Below are 9474 nucleotides of genomic sequence, written 5' to 3'. Positions count from 1 at the left end.
GTGTGTGTGTGTGTGTGTGTGTGTGTGTGTGTGTGTGCGCTATTCTTATAGTTCTGTCCAAGCACAGAGAATTACTTCAGAGTTCTCCAGGCATTACAAATTGATGGATAACTCCCTGGCCAGGGACACGTGTATAAGCAGCTTTTCCAAGTTTGCCACAGTGTTATCTTTAAATTAATTACACAAACTGGAGAAATCTACATTTTGCAAGCATGCTTTAGTTGCAGATGAACTACATGGGAGGGGCAAGGGGGGTGTATGAAGGGGAGGTTCTCCATTCTTCAAAACATCTAAGAGAAAAGGCAGATTAGAGAAGAGTGTGTACTGCAGTTCCTGTAAGGTCAATCCTTGGCATTCACCAACCATAGCTCCTTTATGCTGCTGCTTCTAGTCGCTTCCCGCCACACTCAAATGCTCATTAAGTGAGACGCTAACTGCTATGTAGCATGAAATGAGTGCAATAATGGCAAAGGTTGAAAGGGTTGTTGATGAACACAAATGACTCATAAAATTATCTGAGCAGTGCTGAGACATCCAAGTATCAGAGCAAGATGTCTGTGAAGATTTAAGGTGACCCTGCGGCATTTCTTTTAGCATAATTCACCAAGTTGAGATACTTCCTGTCCATAGCAACGATAGTTAGGTAGACGATAGATAGACTCACGGGCAAAAATTAACTTGCCGGGTTGACTGCTTTTCCTTCAGAGCTTTCTGGCATTAAACCTTCTTTCATTTTATATTTTCTAGTTGCAGTTTGTTTGTGTTTAAGCAACAAAATACTTGGTTAGGTCCACATACTTGGTCCACAGAGGAGGGACTCCTCAGTTGTAGGTAATGTTTTCTCTACCGCCGTGCAGGTCAAACTTTATATTTCTACACCAGAGTTGGCTAATCATATTATCCGACTTGTTCTGCCCTACTCGTTTGCTGGAAGTACTTTTCACTTCCAGCAGTGCTACTTGACATCAAAAACAGGCTTACGGGGTATCTCAGCCTCTCAGTTAATAGATCAACGAATGGGCTGCAGTTTCCACTGACAGCCACACTTTGCTATTTAAGCTGATAAGACTGGTTTACTTTTTCCATAAAAATACCTCCAGAAGTGTTAAGAGCCATAAAACAAAACCAGCTCTACAGAGATCTGCTATGTAAATCTAATTTCATAACATCAGCCTTGCTGGCCACCCTCCACCGCGCACCACCATCACTCAGCCCACCCGCCTCTCTCGTTTTTCTGCTGAGGCGAGATCCTGTATACTTGGTTGTTGCTTGGAGGACAGAGGTGCCATCAGATATCAGTGCTCAACACTGAACAGATGAATGGGCTTCATGTAATAAGCCTGAAGGAAGACAACAGTAAGGCGCTGGGGGAGTTGAAGTGGTGAGTTGTGTAGTGTGTGGGTGGGGGTAGCTGCTTTGTAAAGCGCTCTTAGCCATGGCCAGCGCTCCATCATACGTACAGGAGTTAATTCATGTGACAGAGGGTTTCTGTCACTCAGTGGTGTGAGGACACTTTGCCTCGTCTCTGTTTCACATGATGAAATGCACATATGGCCGTGGCAGCGAGGAGAGCGCCGACTGAAGGATGGGAATGGTCGCTGAACAGGCCCTGGATCCTGTCAGAAATGACAACAAGAAGTAGTAGACACTGGCTTTAAGCACCGACTGGCAGCTTGATCACCTTATCAGTGAATCATAACACTATGCTAGTGCTAACTGGCAACACAGACACACACAGGGGACCAAACGCACACAGCTTAGAGCAAAGATGTGAGTCTGTGCTCTACATATCAGCTCTTTGATCAGACACACTGCAGATCACCAAAGTACAGGCGCACAAATATCTTAATAACTCTGCCTGAAACAGGCTGCCAGGAGTCCACACTTGCTTTCACATTGTTAGTCTGATTCAGTGTGCATCACTGCTGGACTAAGAGCCGTTGGGCTCTAGATACACCACACTGGCACGACCTCAGCGACGGACCGTGAATATACAAAGCCGCCAATTATCATCATCCCTGTTAACATCGCAGCTGATTGCAGCAGTTTGCTGTTTCTTAGTTAGACAGTTGTACTAACCAATAAAAACTTTCAGTCCTTTCTAGCTTATCTTTTTTTTCCTTGTTTGTGTCTTTAATTAAGACTGTGCAGATACATCAGAAGTCAGTCTTAACTGATTTAAAAAAAAAGAAAAAAAGCTTTATCAGATTTAACGGGCATCCGCAGGAGACAGTGCCGCGCTGCTCCTGTACAAGTGAAACCACATTGGGAGCTTGTGAGAAAAGCTCTGTTTCTCCTCAGGGAATTTGCCATAAAATTATATGAGAGGCTGCACTGAATGAACTATGACTAGGATTCCATTTCCATATTAAAACAATCTTCCTTTATAGATTGTAATTACTGGAGCTTTGAAACACATGGAAGCGAGGTTTCACAATGTTTTATTGCACAACGCGACTTTCCAAGATACAGTTTTGCACTATATTTATAAAAAATTCCACATCTTGTAGAGTGGTGCAGTTAATTATTCATGACAATACGTATTGTGTTTGGAATTATTCCCTATAGGGACCAAAGCTATAGCACAAAGCTCCTCTGTGCTGGTTTGGCCTAAACATCCGGAACTGACTCCGACCACTTTTCTAATCTGACTCTAATCACCGCACTCAGATACAATAATAAGTGTGAGTGATTATCTTCATTCCATTGTGCGCTCCTTTTGTGACAGAAGTGGCATTCTCAAGAATGAAAATGGGGCTGGCAACAAAACGCTAGTTTAGAGAGCATGACAATCATATTAGCATGTATAGAATCTGATATGAATCCAGCAGATCTTCTGTGGGAGACTGGAAACATTGCAGGAAAAATTATAAATGTTAATGATGCAGGTAATCTGTCATAACTGATTAGTAGTGGCTGCCTTTATCAATTTTTTAAATGTAATTAAAAGTGGCTAAAACCCCCATTCAGCATCAGCCAGCTATCTCACACAGCACATTTATGCTTTCCTTGTAGTTGTCTTGTGTTTAGGGACACACTAATGATTGTTTTGATTATGGATTAAATCAACTTTTTAAATGGACTGCTTTTATAAAGTGCTTTCCACTTCTTTTTTTTTCTGAGGACAAAGCTCTCTGCAAATCCTCTCATTAAGCCACACACAAACACACACACAAATAAATACACATTAGTGGTGGTGTCAAGGTGAAATCTTTGGGATCTGCATCTTGCTCAGTGATGCTTACCCAGCATTTGGGAAGAAGGAAACAGGAAACAAGGAAGGAAACAATTAATGACTGTCCTTTCCAAAGCCCCCCAAAATAGCAAAAACTGCAGTGACAAGGACACAAAGAGGGTCTCTCAGAGACAGAACACCACCCTCAAAAAAAGTGTATTTAATATTAAGAGGCACAAAACATATCATGTTCACACATTTTCTCTTATTTAGAACCTCTCTGGTGTGATCAAGGTTCACAGGAGCCATCAGTGGTGCTGAAAAAAAACACAACTGCACAATCCGGTTGTTAAGTCTGACGTCACTAGCTGTGTCTGGGCCTAAACTCCGCTGCGGGTCCATATATCAAACGATCACTATGGCATTACTGAGAGTTGAAAAACTGTCTAAAGTCTTTCATCTTTAATAAAATGATCAGCGTTCTGCTCTACCAGGTGTAACAATTGAGTTTAACATCCAGGCATCCATGAAAACGGAATTTATGACATTTAACGGAGTTAGAAGTTAGCAGGGAGTTAGCTTGCTAGCTTCTATCTAAATACAATATAGCATGTCCTGACTGCGGGGTTTTGGAAACAAATGAAAACATACAGCTCTGCTATCACTTCCAACATAAATGAAGACAGAAAACTAAACAGCAGTGACGTTTGTAGGGTTACTGAAGTTGGGCTAGCTGGTATATAATGATGTGCTACGAGAAAATTTTGTCTGATAACTTACAAAGTTACATAAGCACTGGAAAAACACAGTTTGCGTTGTCTTTATTTGTAGAAATGAACACCCTTCCCTGTACTAGGCTTTATACTCTTGTTTATCTGATTCTTTTCTGCCCAACAACTGCTTCAGACCAAACTGGAAGACGTAGAGTGCAGCTTTGGGCCAGGGATAGTACAAAATGGGTACCACTGGTCTTTTTATCTTGCATGCTGTGTCATAATGGATGAAAACTGATGCTGCACCTGAGATGACTCATGACAGGAAGACTAGCATGATAGAAATGTTTTGATTCTTCCACCATGACTCCACCACCTCTGTGAGGATGACCCAAATGAGCGCAGTGCTCTACACCAGCTCTACAATTTTAGACATAGCAAAGAAAAATACGAAGAATTGTTGAAGCTGGATGGAACTGAGAAATTGAAAACACAAGTGCCAGCATCAGACAAACCACTTTGTGTGTCAGTGATTTTTAAAGTTCTTTTTCTGGAACACGTCTCCTTACCGATTACATCCCAAACACCATGAAAGAGAGGAACATGCAAACTATCATGTTTCTCAGTCACAAGATTTTGACTGTAACTGACAAAGCTGAGATAGTGACTACTGTAACAGAAAGACACAATGTGCAGTCATGTGAAAAAGGAAGTTGTTATAAGGACAACTGAGCACAGCCCATTCAAAGTATGTAGAAACACCTTTGGCAGTAATAACTTACAGTGATCATTTTCCATATGACTTTCTCAGTCTCTCACATCACTGTGAACGAATTTTGGGCCACTCTTCTTCACAGCGTTGCTTCGGGTCATTGAGAATTGTGGGCATTTGTTCATTCACGTCGATTTTAAGACTTTTTGGTGAATTTGTTGGGACTTCATCTTTAACACACACCTGCTACTGACCAGGAAATTTACAAAAACCTCTGTTTTTATAGAGGCGCTCACACTTGCTGTTGATCAGCTGCATTTGAGTATCCAGTTAATTTGCATTTGCATTTTTACCCTGTTACTTCCTTTGGAAGCAGCAAGATTGCACTTAGTTTTTCACAGGACTGCACAGAGTGAGAGTGTGCATGACTGTAGTCTGAGCCTGACAATGGACTCCCACTGTAAGTCTTGGTGTACTTAGAATATAACTTTATGTTACACCATTAATTTTTACTGGTATCCGAAAAATCTGTAATGAGAAGACCTTGAATAATTTTCTAATTTTTCTGATTCAGTAATGTGAGTCAGTGAAGCCCAGTGTGGGATTTTCCTTTGGTTTTGGTTTTTGTGTACATAAGTTATTGTCTTGTGGGGTAAAATGACTTTCTTGTTCACACACAAGATTTTCTATAGTTTAGTTTATAAGAACGATAGTTTAAAGTTCTTGAAATTGCTTGAAATTGGCTTTCTAATAGATGATAATTATTTCACCACCAATTGTGGCACATATAGACTCAGCTAACTTAAGTAAGAGATCACTCTAAAATACTGTTACTCTGCTTCACGACCTCAAAGGAAGCTAATAAACTCAATCCCACAAATATAAAGGTAATTTCAGTGAGTTAATCTGGATTTATTCGCCACTGCAGCCCGAACTTTTACCTGATCTTCTCCTCATGTCCATTCTGATCTCACAGCTCTGGCTTCTATTAACAACTCAGGATGACATCAAACAGCCAGCTTATTTGACTGTGCATATGGTAGCCAAGGCAGCCGCAGCCAAGTCCATCTCATTACCTTAACAGCACTTGACGCATGCAGCGCAGTAGGTAGCATGTAATAGGACACCAGGTGAGAGAGGCAGATGTTTGACTGACCCCGTGCTATATGCTTCCTGACATCGCCGTGATCTTCTGCTGCTAAACAAGTAGGGCAGCAGAGCAGTGGAGCATAACATGTGCCACCACTTAATTTCACATGCTATTTGAATACTCTATGTTAGTCCAATTGATAATTATACAAGTGAACAACTCCCTGCTGATGTTAGAGGACCTGTAATGGTAACTATGCAATTTCAAATAAAACAGTGCGAAAGGAATCGGGTGTAATGGTAGGGAGATGTTGGAGCATTTGGGGTGGGATAAATTATGTTATTAGATAAAGAACATTTCTCTGCAGTGTGCTAGCCCTCAGTCAGTCTGCTCCTTGTTGTTCTCTCTTGAGAAGCTGCTCATATTCGAATGCTGAGCTCTGCATTCGAATGACAGAATTTTTTAAGCTGCATCAAGTGTGATTTTCAGACAATCACAAGCAACCACTGAAAGCCACTGCCGCCCTGCCAACTGAGACACCAGAAATGGGCTCTATTTGCTCAAATTTAATTCCCGTGTCAGGTGTGAACACTACTCCACCCACAGGGAATGACAAATTGAAACTTCCCGTAGCCGCCGTAGGATGGCACTCCCTTGGGGAAAGCGGGGCACAGTAGCTTTAGATTGTCTCCTTTCTCACTAGAAAGCAAAAGCATGCTGTGTAGTCTGCTAACATCATATTAGAGAACTTCAAGATCCCCAAGTTCATTTTTTTGTACAGTTTGTCTGCAACCTTTGTGTGACATTGCCAAGGGCAGCTTTAAAATAGAAAACATTCCCCTTACATCCATCCCCTGCTAGGACTCACAGTGTATTTCAGGTCTGTCCTGTGGTACGGTTCACATGACTGAGATGGCTTTGAATGCATTTCTTTTGCTGTCGCACAGCACAGCTGCAGAATATTACAATACAGAGTGCGCTCAAACAATTTGCTGTGGATGAAAACAGGCTAGAGGCATGGAGAGCGAATGTACAATATGCCTTGCAAATGCAAACAGTAGCTCTGCTGAATGTAGCGCAGAGATGACTGTATAAAGCCACGGTGACTCATTTCAAATTCCCCCCCAGATAGCGTTCCATGATGCCCTCCTTCTTTACTGCAAACACAGAGAAAATGGTGAACATCAGAGGACTATTACGACCCCATAAGTACTGTACAGTAATGCGGGATTGTGTGAGCTTTAACACTCAAGCACATTCCCTCTCAGAAAATATGATCACGGCATCAGGCAGAAAATAGAAAGGGACAGAAGTCCGAAGGAACATAACTCAAATCATTTACACCACTCTGCCAATGATGGAGCAGTTTCAAGCCCAGAGATTTCCGCAGAGAAAATAACAATGCAGAAATACACTGAGTAGTGCGCTACAGTCAACCACAAGGGAGGTCAAAGCTGACGGCTAGAAAGAATTTATATTCGGGGAGTTATGAAATATGAGCTTTGTGTGCTGCCAAATTGATTTAGCTGTAAAAATTCTTTTCATTTTGTTCCATAAAGATGCTCATACTTTTAAAGCCCCACCGCCTATATAAGCAGGTCTCAATGATTTGCTTACAATTTACAGCCAAGGTCATAATCAAAGTAGGTCTCCCTTTGCATGCCTAATGCCGCCTTGAAGAAGACTGGAATGGAAATCATTCTTTTCACTTCAAAAAGTCAGTAATTCTCTGGTACTCTGATTAGTTTAATGCTTGGATGGATAGGCCCTGCTCTCTGAGTTAAAAGAGAATACCAACCAAAGATTTTGAATTTTATCTCTCTGGTGCACCATGAAGATTTGCTTTCTCATATACATCGGGGGGAAATGACCATGATAGGATACAGAATAATTCATCAGGAGTAAAATCGGTCTGGTTTTGATACTTGAACCGCATGAGCCTGTTCTCTGTACAGTCTCGGTGAGTCACATCAAAATGTAGTGACACGGGCCACGGACGTGGCTCATAAATGTGCTGTCAACCGCGTCGACAGCAGAGCAGGGTGACAGGATAGATTGTTGCACTCACTGGATTATTCAAACAAACCAAAATGACACGTTAATCATGACACGTCACATGCGCTGTATAGAGAAGCACTTTCTGTACAAAAAAGAACACCAAGATCAGGAAATCACCCTGTGGTTTCATTTATTTGGGTTGTCCACCTTCTCTTGTATTAAATATATTTTTCTTTACATCATATGTTTCTGTTTATTTTTCAGAGTCACATTCAGTGTTCAACAGGTTTAGATCCGCTAACCAGCAGATAAAATGAATTTGGAGTCTCCTCTCAACCAGAGCTGTTGAATGGAAGAGTCACGTCATCTTACTTCACCATTATTATTATTTTTACAGCAATGGCGGATCACGGAGACTCACAGAAGTTTAGCAACGGGGGTTAGCAACTTATGCTAGCTGCACCATAGAGATATAGCAGCACAGAAGTCTGAGATGTCTTTTTAAAAGTTAGTTAAACAAAAACAAGGCTGTATGTTTTAAGCGTACATTCCAACTGCCCGCTAAGCACTTGCAGGAACTGATTACCCCGAATTCAGAACCCCCGCTGACTGGACTGTCTTACTCAATGGCTCTGCTTTCAACCCTTTTTAGAGTTCCATCTTCTACTGAGAAAAACAGAGGTTCAGCTTTCTTCACCAACTTGCTGCTAAGTTTGTCTGCTGAGCAGTGTTGAGTGCTGTCATCAGAGCTTTATAGATGAAGGCAGTCACCCACTGCTATTTGCAATCAGACTAGTCTCAGAAAGATTCGAATGCTTGAAAACCCAAACAGCGCATATAAAGAGGCCAAAAAGATGAATGAAAATGAAGGCGAGAGCTGCTAAATCGGTTAGCTACTACAACCGTTTCACATAATCATCTGTGGTAAAATGAGAAATTATGACAGCTTAAACATCCTTAATGGGAAATCCAAAGAAAAGATACCACACTACACATGCTGATAAGTAATCTATGGAAAGAGCAGCTGAGAAACACAGAAATGATTTTGCTGTTGCATCAAAGATGAATAAAGATTTAAGAAGTCTCATCTGAGCAAATTATTCCAAATTAATGATTTACTGCCATGGCAACAGAATTCTGTCAGATGAGTTAGAGCAAAGGCCAACTATCCCTTCACCTCCAGCGAATAAATGTGGGTAAAAATGCAGCACTCCACCCTCCCTTTTCATACTAACTCCGAGGTTTGTGGGTGACAAAGCAGAGATGTGTCACCGCTGCTCCCTGGCTGCACCACTGAACCGGAATGTGGCCCAAGTACGGAAATCCCAGACAATTCCAAATTTATTGTTGAATAAACTGGCAACATTGAGAGCAGCCGACAGGCCATTTATTGTGACCGACGGTGGCCCAATGGCGTGCATGGACAGAGCTGCTAGGCTTTGATTTCCTGTCCTGGTTGCCATGACAGATGGGCTATGAAGACGGTGGAGGCAGCACAGCCTCTAACCTCAAGTTAGTCCTGCTCGCCAGTTCACCGGCACACAGTGTGGCTCTCAAGCCCTCAGGGGCCATACTGGCCGAGCTTTTCATGGAAAGTGAACAGTGCTTTGACTCTAACAGTGATGCTTAGCTATAAATGCTAAAAGAAATACTGCAAATGAATCTTGTTATATTTTTAGACTGTAATGCTAAAGAAATCAGAGCTGCTTTTATGAGTGCAGTAACTGGTCAGTGCAGCCAGTTTCAAATGACTTGGTTTTGATGATTACACATCTGCATTTTATAT

The 9474-nt window shown here is 41.7% G+C and overlaps 1 protein-coding gene across 2 annotated transcripts in view; it reads right to left on the bottom strand.

The window, feature by feature from the left end:
- The window catches only part of tafa5l (TAFA chemokine like family member 5, like), a 40835-nt gene that overhangs the window by 28613 nt on the left and 2748 nt on the right, over nucleotides 1-9474 (bottom strand). The window lies entirely within an intron of this gene.

Source organism: Haplochromis burtoni, unplaced genomic scaffold (genome assembly GCF_018398535.1).
Source record: "Haplochromis burtoni strain Fernald_Lab_line unplaced genomic scaffold, NCSU_Asbu1 Contig_307, whole genome shotgun sequence".
NCBI lineage: Eukaryota > Metazoa > Chordata > Actinopteri > Cichliformes > Cichlidae > Haplochromis > Haplochromis burtoni.
Note: the sequence above shows the minus strand (reverse complement) of the source record. Positions and strands in the feature narration are given on the sequence as shown.